This window comes from Triturus cristatus, chromosome 4_1 (assembly GCF_964204655.1).
Source record: "Triturus cristatus chromosome 4_1, aTriCri1.1, whole genome shotgun sequence".
NCBI lineage: Eukaryota > Metazoa > Chordata > Amphibia > Caudata > Salamandridae > Triturus > Triturus cristatus.
In genome coordinates, this window is record NC_140585.1 from 352,106,769 (window position 1) to 352,121,428 (window position 14,660).

Genomic DNA, 14,660 nt, shown 5'->3' on the forward strand with positions numbered 1-14,660 from the left:
CACTGTCCTTCCTATGGAATCATGTGCTCCTTTAGGTTTTGCCTGCATAGAGCTTGTGAAATCTATTGTATTTAATGCAAATCTTAAAATGGGCTTACATCCAGCCCTTGCTTTTCATTGGTTTCTGTGCTTGCCACTTACATTTCATCCATTTCTATTGGTTTTAGCATATTGTTTCCTGTTGTTCCTTGTGTGTTACTCGTATCAGTGTCCTGTGTTGAAAGTACTACTTTTCATCCATTGTGGGTCAAACCTTTTATTCAGTTTCACCTGCACTGTATTTTTTGTTCACCGCAACCTGATCTCTCCTTGCCTGCATGCATTCATTTGAAGCGTGCTTGATGTCTGCATGTTTTTTCTGATATTTAATTTAAACGTTGTGAGGTTACGCCGATGCAGAGACTCAAATCCGGCTCCCCAGCATGCTTGTCCCTCCTTCCCAAACCCTTTTCCCAATTGCAGCAGCTCAACTGTTCGTCCTACTAAAGACACTCAGTTCAATTGTTCAAGCCACTTATGTTAAGCGACTGTTCTTATACCGTACAATGCACATTTTTGCAACAATTGAATTTCATATATTGTATCTTGTATTCCTCTAATAAACATAATAAACAAGTCACTTGTGTACACCTTTCTCGTATTTTTGTCTGGCTTCACATACCTTTACTATGAAAAACAGAGAGGTACCCCTTGTGAAGGCCAAGGGAAATGGGGTTATTAAACCTAGGTAAGATAAAGGGTTCCCTTAAGGCACAAATAAAAACAGGTATAAAATAATGTACCTTATGACTTAACAAATACATACAACAAAATATGGAAAAGTTAAAAGTTCATTTATTTGAATATATTAAAAAACAGTCAATAGGGATAACTAAACTAAATCCCTGAACTAAAACAAGATAAAATTAAGACAATATATTAAATTGCGACCTGCACAATTACAAGCAGACAGAACAGTTACAACACACATTTGTTGGATACAGGTTTGTATATTCTTTCTCCGCTCTAATGACACCAGAGTAGTATCACTACCAAATCGGCGTATCTATTATGGTGTTGGAGACTTGAATTATACGCTTTAGGTTGCGTCGACGCGTTTCGGTGATAACTCCTTCTTATAATCACCTTTATCAAGACATAAAATTTGTCTGCCAGAACCAGAGGGTATGTAAAATCGCCCTAGGATTAAATGTCATGCAGAGAATTAGCATCATTTTTAACTCAGTGGACTTATAGCATTACTGTAGTTAATACGTGGAAAAAATCACAACATGTTCACTATTCATTGTCTTCTGTTATCTCTATTACTTATGTTGGTTACAATGAGCACCATTTTTTTCTAGGTTAACATGTGCATTTTTTCAAAATATTAGACAAACCTTAAAAAAACAAACAATTTACAGGAAGTGGCTCATGGCTATTGACTTTATCGCTCAAAATTTGGCCACATGGTTTATCGACAATAAAAATTACTGTAAACATATCCTGTATTTTCCCAATTTATCTTGAGCTAACAAAGCAGTAAGTAAGGCTATTTATTCGGAAAACGTATTAATAACCTTTCCTAGGTAACCCAATTATACTACCTTGGTTCCACATATAAAAAAAAATTTGTTCTAGAAACTCAGATAAGGGGCACTGGGGCCTCAGATTTCACTATTCTTGAAACAAAATGGGGGGTACGGGTCCACTAAACCAGAAGAATTGTAACAAAGAACACCCAAGTGTCAGAGATAGACGTATGGGGTAGTCATATTAATATTAATATCAGCTTACCCTGGAAAAATATTGACGATCCTTTATAGGGATCACTTCACGTTTCCTAATTGGAGCGTGGGCTTCTGTAGTCGCCTTATACAATGCTGCTGGTAGAAGTAAATTTCTGTTTCTGTGGTAACATGGAGTTTTTCATTAATGCATATCTTATATAATGCTACATTGTTAGGGAAAGAAGAGATAGTTAAGATTCATGCCTACCTGTTCTGAATAAATGCGATCTTTTGTTGTCCCCCTGATCATGGAAGACCAAGGGAAATTGGTTGTGTAGTAGACCATAAGAGTTATATGCAATCGGGCCAAAATTGCCTGCACCATAAGACAGGAAAGGAAAACCAAGGAAAATGGGTTAGCTAGCGAGTTTTAACATAAAGCTCGAACACTCAATAGCATCTGTTAAAAGGAAGTTACCATGTATAAATATAAATATCACGAATTCTCCACTTCTGACGGGTTATGTTACAGGAGGTTGTGGTTATAATTCTCTTTTAGGCTTCACAAAGATAACCTAAAATCAATTTAAGATGTAATTTAGCTGTTTTATTAGCTTTAAGTTACTCTCCAGATATACTAATCCAATTAAGTAAGATAATTAAGTTAGCTTACCTATGATATATGGCCAAATATAATGAGAGTCTACCTGTGAATGAATTATAGACAGGCAGTCAAACATTAGAGCCATACTGGATTTAAATAAGACCTACAATCTCTACTAATTTCCTTCAGAAATCGAAGTAAGGTCAGGATGTTCACTCACCTAGTTAGTAGATAAGGGTTCCGCTCTCTATAAGGGTCCGAGTCGTGTGTCAGGACTAGCAGAGTTGCTTGCGGTTATATCTATGGGACTGTTGCCTGATTGGATATTAAATCGACCAATCCGGGACAGGATACTGGATACTGAGTATGCTAATGAGTTTCTTAAAAAGATACTGAGTCTATTAGATCTAACTATCCAATCAGGGGACCCGAAACCTAGTTTCCTTTCTGGTCCGTAGTTTAGTGTTCTTTGTTACAATTCTTCTGGTTTAGTGGACCCGTACCCCCCATTTTGTTTCAAGAATAGTGAAATCGGAGGCCCCAAGTGCCCCTTATCTGCGTTTCTAGAACAACAAATTTTTTATATGTGGAACCAAGGTAGTATAATTGGGTTACCTAGGAAAGGTTATTAATATGTTTTCCGAATAAATAACCTTACTTAATGCTTTGTTAGCTCAAGATAAATTGGGAAAATACAGGATATGTTTACAGTAATTTTTATTGTCGATAAACCATGTGGCCAAATTTTGAGCGATAAAGTCAATAGCCATGAACCACTTCCAGTAAATTGTTTCTATGTTTTTTTAAGGTATGTCTAATATTTTGAAAAAATGCACATGTTAACCTAGGAAAAAAATGGTGCTCATTGTAACCAACACAAGTAATAGAGATAACAGAAGACAATGAATAGTGAACATGTTGTGATTTTTTCCACGTATTTACTACAGTAATGCTACAAGTCCACTGAGTTAAAAATGATGCTAATTCTCTGCATGACATTTAATCCTAGGGCGATTTTACATACCCTCTGGTTCTGGCAGACAAATTTTATGTCTTGATAAAGGTTATTATAAGAAGGAGTTATCACCGAAACGCGTCGACGCAACCTAAAGCGTATAATTCAAGTCTTCAACACCATAATAGATACGCCGATTTGGTAGTGATACTACTCTGGTGTCATTAGAGCGGAGAAAGAATATACAAACCTGTATCCAACAAATGTGTGTTGTAACTGTTCTGTCTGCTTGTAATTGTGCAGGTCGCAATTATATATATTGTCTTAATTTTATCTTGTTTTAGTTCAGGGATTTAGTTTAGTTATCCCTATTGACTGTTTAATATATTCAAATAAATGAACTTTTAACTTTTCCATATTTTGTTGAATGTATTTGTTAAGTCATAAGGTACATTATTTTATACCTGTTTTTATTTGTGCCTTAAGGGAACCCTTTCTCTTACCTAGGTTCACATACTTTTACAACACAAAGAATATTTTTTAGATGGCCACCAAACTATTAGTCTTATTTGAGGTATCACGGGGTGTGTTCCTTTCTACAGAGCATGTGCGATGTGGACTAAGAAGGCCAATTCTTCAGCTTCTTTCGAAGCTGCAAATCACACTAGAGGCAACAGGGACTACTACCAACAAAATGCAAGCGTAGCACTCTGTATTCTGGTAGTTGTGGTTGGTTTCTCTGTAGATCAGCCACGTTTGCAGATCTAAACATTTTGCGCCTATCTGATATGAAGTGTCTTCAGAGTATAGTGAAGATGGCAGTGCACCGTGAGTATAGAGCCTGAGTTGCAGTGTTTTTAAAAACAATATCTTTCAAATTACGAGTAATAAATTCTGCAATGAATAGTATGGTTTTACAGAACAATGTTGTGTTATTCGACAGTATGCGGTATTTCAGCAGTGCTCCATGACGTTCACTGTATTTTGTGCAAAAACGATCACTGTATTTGAGAGTCCACCAGATTTCATCCTCCTTGCTTCAAAGATCGCTTACTGCATCCATTTCGTCACATCTAACAATTATGATGCAGAGCATCTCGCCTAAATCTCCTTGAACACTAAGCATACTCCTGTTTTTTCAGGCCAGTGGAAATACACTGTTAACTTCCATCTAGTATTTATTTTATCTTGCCACTACTCTTATGATAAGTATGTTTGAAGGCGGAACTGTTGCACTTCACTTGATTCTCCCTGCAGTCCAATTTGCCATCTTGTGATTCACTTTCAGGGGAGAGCTGCCGGCCATTGCAATGTTTTTTTTTCCCAGTGGCCCAGTTTCCACATTTTCTGATACAGGAGTGAGGGTCGGCCTATGTTTACAAGAGGGCCCTCATCCGCAAAAGAAAACAATTCTTACAAGGTGAGTTTGGAACTGTTTTGGAGGCAGTTGTGGGAATCCATCTCTCTTTGGTCCCTAAGAAGTGAATGTAGGGCAACAACCGAGCCCTCATCACTTCCAAAACATTTTGCTGCAGTGAGGGGAAAGTGATGCATGTCTATCACAGTTCAGATTCTTAGGGTTGAGACCCTGGAAGAAAAAAAAACTTGAGGAAATAAAAATTAAGAGGCCTATGTGTCCCCTGCGTGTTCCCCGTCATATATGTACACATGCATGTATCCCATGCATTTCCCCTCCATGGCCTGTCTATCATGATGCTTATACTATAAACGTGGCCTGCCATCATCCAGTCTCCCATGAGAGAAACGACAAATCTGCACTGAGGCCTACATGTTTTGCATCATGTTTTCCAGCATTTTCATGAAAGCCCATTATTGTGGCTCAGCCAGAGCCGAAAAGAGGTTTCCGGCCTCAGACGCTCTGAGAGCTGCAGCTGCGTATCCTTGGCCTTGCACACTTGGGCCTCAGCCAAGGGGCCCTGTCCGAGGTGCCGAGACAGTATTGAGCACGGTTATCTGCTTACTCCTACTGAACCACATTCCTGCCTGGAGAAGGAGGAATAAACATAACCCATCTGCAAAGGAGAGAGCCTAGCCTTTGTCTCTTTTTGTGTGATTGCACATCTCACGTCAGTGAAAAGCCCATAGCCCCCATGTAAGGCCTACACAGTGAGTGAAGAAATAAATGCCACATCGGCTCTTGGGGATGGGCAACCTATGTCACAAATCAGTCCCTGCTCCGGACTTTAGATATCAGATAATACAAGATGTACTGGTCGTCCTGACACTGAAGGCCTCTCTTCCAGACTCCCCGACTGCACAAGCAGCCTTCCCCCAGTCACACGTCAATTACACGTCATGCTCGAGTTGAGCACAAGTAAGGCAAAGTTCCAGTAAAGTTCCAGCTGATCACGCAACCCCCTCCAGGTATCCAACCACCTATGACATTCACCAATGGTCATCAAGTGGACGCCCACCTTCACGCCTACTTACACACCCACATGCTCTTATCTCATTCTCTCTTGCTCTGCCTGAAGCACTCCTGCTTACGTATAATATAGAATGTATATATACTGTACTCTGTGAATAAAGTTTGAGAATATTCTGAGCAGAAGACCCTTCCTGATCCCTTGTGGTGATGGAACTATTCTCCCTATAACTCGAGTTATTGGAATAAAGCCCTTTTGAACCTGATACCACAGACTCAGCCTCTTGCTTTATGCATGATCATATTGATATTATAGAAATTCTGAGTGCGTAATACTTTATTTACGACATTTAATGGCGCCCGAACAGGGACAAATCTCCTTCCCCACGCGCCGGAGATGAAGGTCCAGTTTTGCCCCCTTCCACAGCCGTGACGGACTTCAAGTGTACACGTCGCGGGTTTTCCCGCCAACTCCCTCAGGCCGGCGAAGGAGACAGACTGCGACCAGGCATCCATACGAGGCGGTGAGGATTGCGGATCGTCCCGACCCAGAGCCCACCCTGCGAGAGAGCTGTGTCCGAGGTTTCTAGAGATCCACCACAGATACGCCATTCCCTGCGCAGCGTCAAGTGTCCGAGGCCTTCAAGTTCTGCTTCCCGGTGAGTTTTTCATGGGGGTTGCAATAAAGACGGGTTCATTTAATGAACACGGTAAAGACGTGTCTCACTTGTGAGACCGGTATGTTCAAGAGCATGCATCAAGTATTAAAGTATTAAAGAATTAAAGTAATCCAAGTATTCAGGTGCACCGATTTAACTGTATGAATGTTATTGTCTTAGTCAGGTTCAGTTAGGTTTGAATGTGTCAGGTTTTTATGTAAGTTTGTTTCATTGTGGTTTTTGTTTTTAGGTCATTTTGATTTTTGTTTTCGGTTACATTCCAACATGCCGTTGTTTTAGAAACTGCGTAAGATATGTACCAGAAAAGGTGTACTAGAGGAACCAGTTAACATTCCGCCTAGAGACACACCTGGACATTTCATGTATTGTAAGCATGGTTTAGATGCCATGTTATTTTTAGAACTATGGGTGGATTACACAAAGGATTTAGAGACAAAATATAGATGGCCTACCACGGGAACGTGGGATGCGGAATGCATTATGAAGGTAGAGGAAGAGATATGGAAGAGAAAATCTAGACCTGCTCAGAAGGACGCCATTGAGTTATGGCGCAAGGAGTCCCATAGAAGAACAGAGAAAGAGTTCCACAAAGCAGAGAGAAGTAGACAGGAGTCCGAAAAAGCCAAAGAAGAGAAATTACAGGAGGAAGGGGAACGAGTAAAAAGAGAGCAGACGGAAAGGAAAAGAAATACTGTCGTTGCTGGTATTTATCCCGTCCTTTCAGAGGAACTAGCAAGAGTGGCCCCAGTAGAAAGACCCATTAGAGTGCCACCGCAAGTACCCCGAAAAATAAAACAAACAGCATCCGAATCGTTTATTAACACCTACCTAGAGGAATCCCCACCAGCATATGTGGACGGATCTTTCCCTGCACCTCCAACGCAAGCCCAGCTCCAGGAGCTCGAGGACGGCGGGGAGGGAGGATCTGGGACAGCGTCAGGAGGGGGACCAACAGTAAAAGTAGACATCCCCAAATGTATATATGATCCAGATCCAGGAAAGGGCAGAATGCTCGTGTTTTCACTAAGGCTTAGACGAGCAGTCGCAGATTTGGAAAAATTACCAGATATGGATCTACATCTAAAGAAAATGTACACATTCATAAGAACAGGGGAAGGTTCTGAGTGCATAGCAGAAGCTGTACAAAACAGAAAAGTAATTATTAAAAACTATATCCTTCGCTTCCTGATTAACTGTCTGATCAGGGAAAAAGATGAAGGTGACGGGGACGTAGACCGTTGTTATATTGGTTGGAGTGATCGCATAGATGCCTGTCAGCATGATAAATCAGGACAGACAGACAACATGTTGACCAAAATCCGAAAGGCAATAATAGCGTCACACAAAGCAGGACCGAATGAAAAGGCCGAGTTATCATCTGATGATGAAGCAGGGGACAAAGACAGAATACAATATGTGGGCCATGCCCGGCGATTCGAAAGGCCCGAGGGCCTCAATCACCGTAAACAGGGAACGGCTATAAAAGAAAGATATTCCCTTGAAAGTTTATTCCAAATCACCGAAAAAGCGGTGAATAAATGGTTAGGTAACGATCAGCCCCTCACCCCGACCGAAAATGAATTAGCAAGGTCAGCCACCCTGTGGGTATCCCAATATGATATATATATATAATGATATCGTAGCACAGACGTTCCTGAGCCTCCCACCAAACGAACAGCGCATAGCTGGTATTTACATGGTCCAACATTTGATTACGTTGTATGAGAGTCAATATTCTGGTCCTGGTCTATTGTATAAGTTGCTGGACGACATAACTAGACAGGTGGATGAACATGGGTACTGAATTGATTGTTATCCTGGATCAGCGACACAAATATATAGTATACGTGACTCGGTCCCTGCTTCCCGCTCCACCACAGGGTAAGGTACAGTCATACGACAAGCTGAACCCCCTACGAGAAGTTCATCCTGTAAAGGATACAAACAATGTGCTGCAACGGGTGTATGTCTACACCCCCTTGTCAAAATTAGAGATACTGGAAATGAAAAAAATGTTGCCCTCCCATGATAAAGACCCGGGGGGTTTTCACCGAGAACTAAAGGACATTCTCCGCTTAGGAGAATATACATATGCTGATATTCTAAAGTTATTGAAAGTACTATTGCCTGCTGGTATCTACGAGAAGCTTAAAGAACAGGACTGGGAGGTGGGAGAGAAAAAGATCAGCTGGGATCTGTTGGAAAGAGAGGAAGAAGGAAGAGGCCCTGGGATTGGTCTGGGCCCCCGAGCTAAAGACTTACCTGAACTCCTTGTACAAGTTTTGCCTAGATTATTGGTTACTAAGAAAGAAGACTGGGATGCTATTTCAGCCTGTAAACAGAAACCAGACGAGGACACTAGCGATTTTTACTCTAGGTTTGAGAAGTGTTTCACTATCAATAGTGGTCTTAAGCCCGGTAGCGATTCATATCCCCATCTTTTCGTGAGCAAACTAGTAGAAAATTCCCTACCAGAGGTAAAGTATAGGGTACTTAAGGTTGAGAGTACTTGGCAAGCAAACAGCCCTTCACAAATGTTACAGATGTTACAATACCACCAGAATAGAATTAGAGCAGAACAAGACCAGGAAAAGAGACGCATGAAAGACACAAAGATGAAGATGCTGGTGGCCCAATCGACACCGGCAAACACAAACACGAACAAGAATAGCACGAAACAAACTAATGGGACCTGTAATTATTGCAAGAAGCCAGGCCACTTCGTTAATGAATGTGCAGTCCTGAAACACAATATAGCTATAGGTAAAACAAAGCCACGTCCTTATCCTCCCAAGGAAAATAATACACATCAGACATCAGATACGTTTCCACCGCCGCCACCGCCTGTCCATGCACCTGCACCAGCCCACGCCACAACACAAATGTATGAGCACGCTCAAACTAACTATCCAGACTACCAAGCATATTCATGAAGCAGCCCAGAGAGGGAATTCGACTTGCCCCTTATTCCAGTTCCTGTGGACCAAGCGGGTCCCTATGTACATGCACGTTTACTAGGACAAAATAAAAAGTTTTTGATTGACACTGGGGCGAGTAGAACTACCATCAGTCATTCCGAGGTTCCAGGGGCACCCCTCTCGGGCTCAAAGAGTATATCCCTGGGCTTTTCAGGAAAGCCTATTATTAATGAGGTTTCAGAACCAGTCTCTTTAGGAGTTGGTCCACTAATACATACAACAGACTTACTGCTTACTAAATCATGTCCAGAAAACCTACTTGGTATAAAGACATTAAAGGAACTGGGAGCAATTATCTGTTGCTCACCAGAGGGAGTGCGACTGTATTTACGTGATTTCAAGGGACATTTTGTAATAAAAGATTTTGACATCAGGCTCCAAAATGTACCACAGCACCTATGGGCACAAGCCCGACTGACGTAGGTTTCATGAACATTACACCACACCAGGTCACCCTCAAGGAAGGAGTAGTGCTGCCACGGATCAGACAATACAAAATAGCACCTGAGGCTGAAGTAGGGTTACTGAAAATAATAGATGAACTCATCGCACAAGGGGTGGTGATAGAGACAGATTCAAACATATGCAATTCGCCTGTTCTTCCTATTCTCAAAAGAACTGATCCCAATACACTGACTGTCTATAGATTAGTTGTGGACCTGCGAGAATTAAACAAATGTGTGGTGCCACAGTATCCTGTGGTCCCGGACATTTCTTCATTATTGACTGCCATTGATGCGAAGGCTACGTTCTTTACAGTTATCGATCTGAAGAACGCATTTTTCAGTATCCCAATACATCCAGACAGCCAATATCTTTTCGGTTTCAGTTTAAAAGGCCGCAGCTTCAGATTCACAAGAGCACCACAGGGCTTCACGGAAAGTCCTAGCATCTAGTCAGGCACTCAAAAGACAACTAGACAGTATTCATATGCCTACCACTACAGCACTGATACAGTATGTAGATGACATTCTCATCACTGCAAGATCAGAAAGTGACTGTGAAAATGCATCACTCACGGTTTTACATTTCTTGGCTGACAAGGGGCACAAAGTGTCCCCTTCGAAGCTACAATTCTGTGAACAGCAAGTGGCGTACCTTGGGCACTTGCTATCCAAGGAGGGTAGGCGACTGACACCAGAACGTATTCAATTGATTTCTGGCCTTTCACAGCCCAAGACACAAAAAGAGGTACGTGCATTCATTGGCCTCACTTCATATTGCAGGCAGTGGATCCCCCAGTATGCTTACATAGCCAAGCCCCTAATACAGTTGACAACACAGGAGGCAGCTTCTACTAATGTCCTCCCTTGGACACAGGAACACACTGTAGCATTTGAAGAATTAAAAAGAGCTTTATGTCAAGCACCAGTTTTAGCGATCCCTGATTACAACAAATCTTTTATGCTTTTTGTGACAGAGCGGGATGGAACAGCACTATCTGTCCTCACACAAGATCATGCAGGAAAACACAAGCCCTGTGCTTATTTTTCTAGTACATTGGACCCAGTAGCCCAGGCTTTGCCTGTGTGCATAAAATCTGTTGCCGCAACGGCCTTAGCCATAAGACAAAGTGACTCGAGTGCTGGGCCACCCCCTTACAGTACAAGTACCGCACGCAGTGGAGGTTCTCTTGAACCGAACACAAACCCAACACCTGACTGTAGGGAGACTGACAGGTTATGAGCTGACGTTATTTCAACCACACAGAGATCAGACGATGCAACATATTGAATCCTGCTACTCTTTTGCCCTCCAGTACAGAAAACGTTTCCCCACATGACTGTGTTGAAGTAATACATACCGTGACTAAACCAAGACAAGACTTGACAGATGTTGCACTCCCAGACCCTGACCTAACACTCTATGTTGACGGCTCATGCATGAGGACGGGGGCGGGAGAATTAGTGGCAGCATATGCAGTGACCACTGCTACTGAAATCATAGAGACTAAAAGAATAGACATATTGTCAGCACAAGCAGCAGAGCTCATCGCCCTGACACAAGCGTGCATAAGAGCTAAGCACTTGAGAGTAAACATTTACACCGATTCACAATACGCATTTGGGGTAGTTCATGATTTCGGAGTACTGTGGAGAGAAAGAGGTTTCTTGACCTCCCACGGGGCCAAGATACAGCATGGCCCCCTTATACAAGCCCTTCTGGAAGCGATACATTTGCCGACAGCCATAGCTATCCTGAAATGCAAAGCACATACTAAAGCCACAGATACCATTTCTCAAGGCAATGATCTGGCAGACCCGAACTGCTAAACAGACAGCTCAGACCCCACTAGACATGACAAACTCACAGATACCATCAATGACCAAAGCCATGACAGTCAGGGATCCTTCCAGGGATGTACAAGACATACAGACACATGCTACTCTAGACGAATTAAAGAAATGGTCGGAACAAGGAGGGGTACTGACTGATCAGGGTTGGATGACTAAGGGCAAAGCAACATGGTTTCTTCCTGATTCGATGGTACAAGTGATCATAAATACCGCACATAGTCCTGCACACTTAGGAGAGAAAGCAATGCTAGACAGCTTACAGAATATATGGTTCAACAAGCACCTGCGTGCAGCAGCGAAACAAAAGGTCAGAACATGTATGATCTGTTGCCAATTCAATCCAGGTAAAGGCATTCCGATGGAACAAGGTGGATTCCATCCACCTGACCACACTTTTGAAGTCCTCCAGATGGATTATATCCAAATGGACAGATGTAGAGGTTACAAATATGTCCTGGTAGTAGTATGTTCGCTGACAAGGTGGACAGAAGCTTATCCAGTCCCTGATTATACTGCTGTAACTACCGCCAGACAATTGGTGCGAGAGTTTTTCCCACGTTATGGATTACCGCGTGTCGTATATTCCGACAACGGTCAGCCTTTCTCCTCTGAACTCATGAAACAGGTGTCCCTCCTGTTAGGGTATACCTGGAAGTTCCACTGCGTACGACATCCTGAGGCAGCAGGCCTTGTAGAAAGACACAATCAGACCTTAAAGATAAAACTAGCAAAGATTTGCGCAGACAAAGGTATAGATTGGATGGTAGCCCTGCCGGTTGCCCTCTTTTACATGCGAATGGTAGCCCATTCTAGAACAGGCTTATCTCCCTATGAAGTGGTCTTCGGTAGACCACCGAATATGTGGGGCACTCCAATGCCTAAAAAGATTACTGATGTTGATAGTAACATGCTGACAGATTACCTGGCTTCCTTGATGTCTGCACTACTCTCTTGTCGTTCGCAGGTTGCTGCCGCCTTCCCTGACAACACCCAGGTCAAAGACCACTCCATCGCTCCTGGGGATTATGTTTTAATAAGGAACTTTGATAGAACGAGTCCTCTTGAGCCGAGGTGGAAGACGCCAAAACTGGTATTACTAACCACGAGGACAGCTGTTAAAGTCGAAGGACGGAAAGGATGGGTTCATCTTCATCATTGTAAACGCTACTTCGGGAATAACGATTCTTTTAAAAAGGACACAAACTTTTCAGACTTTGAGCCCCCTTTACTAGAGGAGACTCCCCAGCAGGAGTACAAAGCTAAACTTAGATCTAAAAAGTCAGAACCCGTTTGATCAATTAAGTCCACTAGGTGGTGAAGCGGTTGAACATGTATTCTGGCTTGCATAAGATCTCGGACAATAATAATGATAAAAAGAGCAAGATGAAAAGCAAATACTGTAAAATATTACGTGGTAGATGTATAGTGACTTTGATTTTTCTATCTCTTCTGTGCATCACGATAATATGCATCAGCTTAATACTACATGCTATTTTTCCTCCTATTGCCTCACTCTTACACTCCTCCACTAATAATACCATAAAGCACACATTTAGTGATCTGCCATCCCATGAGCTATCATATCGACTTGCCTTACGCAACAATACCTTTATTCAGATGCTGCACCATTCACATCAGACTAGCAATGCTACAGACTGCTGGGTCTGTGGCCGACTTCCCCCGTATCAGAAGGTGAAGGGAGTGTTGCCTCTTTTCCCTTTTCCGTTCTCCCATAATGGTTCTTGCGGAGCATGGTTTGCCTTAATGACATCCATCAACGGTGATGCCATAGAATGTCAAGACAAGGAGTGTAGGGGCGAATGGGTATGGGGTAACTTGAATAAAGTCATGAATGAAGCATATTTTCCAGATGAAGAGGGTCTTCCCCAAAGAAAAGGTACAGATCTAGAAAATGAAGAGTACCAGCAAGGAAATTCGACCCTCGACTTTATAGTGTTGAATGTCAAGCCCATACACAATTTAGGTCCATCCTCAATTACAGTCCTGCCAGTAAAAGGGAACTTGTGTGTCAGAAAAGAAGGCTCAGTACATTTGGGACACAGCGAGTGTAATACTATAATAGTGTTTAAAGACAAAGGGAAGTCCTATTTCAGAGCATCACGACACACCTACTTTATTTGTGGCCACACAGCTTATGTACAACTGCCCTTAGACTGGGGTGGGACGTGCTACATATCCTTTCTTTTACCACCCGTTTTCCTGGCCCCATCGAACTATCATCAAAATTTCCAACTAGCACTTATCAGACACAGACGAGGGCTCGATGCCTCCGGCATCGACCAGACTGAGACAGCTTGGGAGCAATATACAGATTTCAACAAAGGATTTTTTTTCTTCATAGGTCCCGTCCAGAATAGTAAACTTATCCGCAGGTTAACAAGGATTCTAGAAACAGTTGCAAATGTGACTGCATCGGCCCTGGGGAACTTGACCCAGGAACAGTCTGCTATGAGAATTATCGTTCTTCAGAATCGTCTTGTTCTTGACGTCATCCTGGCGGATAGGGGCGGGCCTGTAGGATCATCGGCTCCAGCTGTTGCGTTTTTATTCCTAATAACGCACCGTCTGTATACAAAGCAATAACAAGGCTCCACAAGATTGCCCAAAGCATACACCAAGACCCAGGCACGTGGACTTGGTCCAGTTGGCTCTGGGGAATAATATCGGCATGGGGATGGAAAGTGTTGACCGTCTGTGGGTTGATACTACTAATGATATTCAGTTGTTGCCTATGTCTGCAGTGTGGCCCGGCCATTTGCGGCCTGTGTGCTACTGCATGTGTTCCACATCCCCATTTACAAAGCATTGAAAATGGAAAAATATTGCTGCAAGAACAGATTGACTGTCTCATGAGAATAGATTTGACATGAAGGGTCCACTAGGGGACAAGGAGGGAATGAGGAAATAAAAATTAAGAGGCCTATGTGTCCCCTGCGTGTTCCCCGTCATATATGTACACATGCATGTATCCCATGCATTTCCCCTCCATGGCCTGTCTATCATGATGCTTATACTATAAACGTGGCCTGC

At 42.5% G+C, this 14,660-nt stretch overlaps 1 protein-coding gene across 3 annotated transcripts in view; it reads right to left on the minus strand.

Annotated features, from left to right (window-relative positions):
- The window catches only part of OVCH1 (ovochymase 1), a 1,142,331-nt gene that overhangs the window by 586,122 nt on the left and 541,549 nt on the right, over positions 1-14,660 (minus strand). The gene's annotated exons all lie outside the window — the stretch shown is intronic.